This window comes from Trachymyrmex septentrionalis, unplaced genomic scaffold, assembly GCF_001594115.1.
Source record: "Trachymyrmex septentrionalis isolate Tsep2-gDNA-1 unplaced genomic scaffold, Tsep1.0 scaffold25, whole genome shotgun sequence".
NCBI lineage: Eukaryota > Metazoa > Arthropoda > Insecta > Hymenoptera > Formicidae > Trachymyrmex > Trachymyrmex septentrionalis.
Genome location: NW_017305408.1, coordinates 2,895,599 through 2,896,566, shown reverse-complemented (window position 1 = coordinate 2,896,566; position 968 = coordinate 2,895,599).

Here is a 968-nt window from a genome sequence, read left to right as displayed (position 1 = left end):
ATTCGTCGAAACGGCCTTACGAGGCCTCTCTTCTCCCTCCTTAAACCTCTTTACGCAGCTCCACGAGGAGGAAAAGACATGTGCGTCATAGGTGTACAAATCTTGCATATTCACCTCGCGTCTTCGTAAATCTCTACTCCACGTCGTGTAAATATCGCTAGACATACAGAGATTTCTCAACTTCACTGATTCTAAAACTTATCCTAGAACTTCCTGAACCTGCTTGACTTTAATCCCACCTGTATTTTTGTGTATTGTGAAAGTTTATATTGTGAAAGTTTTTTTTTCAACCCTAACCGAACACACAGGAAAAAGTGATTCCTCACTTGCTACGGTAATCCTGTTCTCGGGGAATTCCCCCTTCTCAATCCCCGGAATAGTTGCACTAAAAAAAAAAATCACAAAACGATGGATTAACACGTTTGTCGCAATTATTGAGAGAATTTCGCGCGCGATATTAGAGACAGAGAGAGAGAGAGAGAGAGAGAGAGAGAGAGAGAAACAGAACGTCAGCGTTTTTGCACGAACGCGCGCTCGTTAGCGGGATTCAGCGAAAATTGCAAAAATAATATTTGGCTGGCGTTAAGTTAACGGGCGGTGTGCTCGTACCTCGTTAACTCCGTCGCTAGCCACGAGCAAATTATTGCTTCCGTTTCGATAGCCCGCGCGAAAACAGCGGGAGCGCGACCCGCGCGAGAAAAATCACGAATCCCATGCGGATTAGCGCGAGCGTTGCGCAAGCTGCATAAGGATTGCGTGACAGACTGCACCGCACCGTGCCGGGGCGATGATGCGTTCTCTCGAAGGTGCATGTTGCCGACCAAAACAATCAGGCAACGGTAGAATGTAACGTGAGATTGCGGAATATTTCACCGAAAGTCTGCCCATGTAAGAGGCCCTGTTATATAACGAAATAACAAAAACGATTATATAATGACGATAGTAATAATAATTAAATTAAATATACT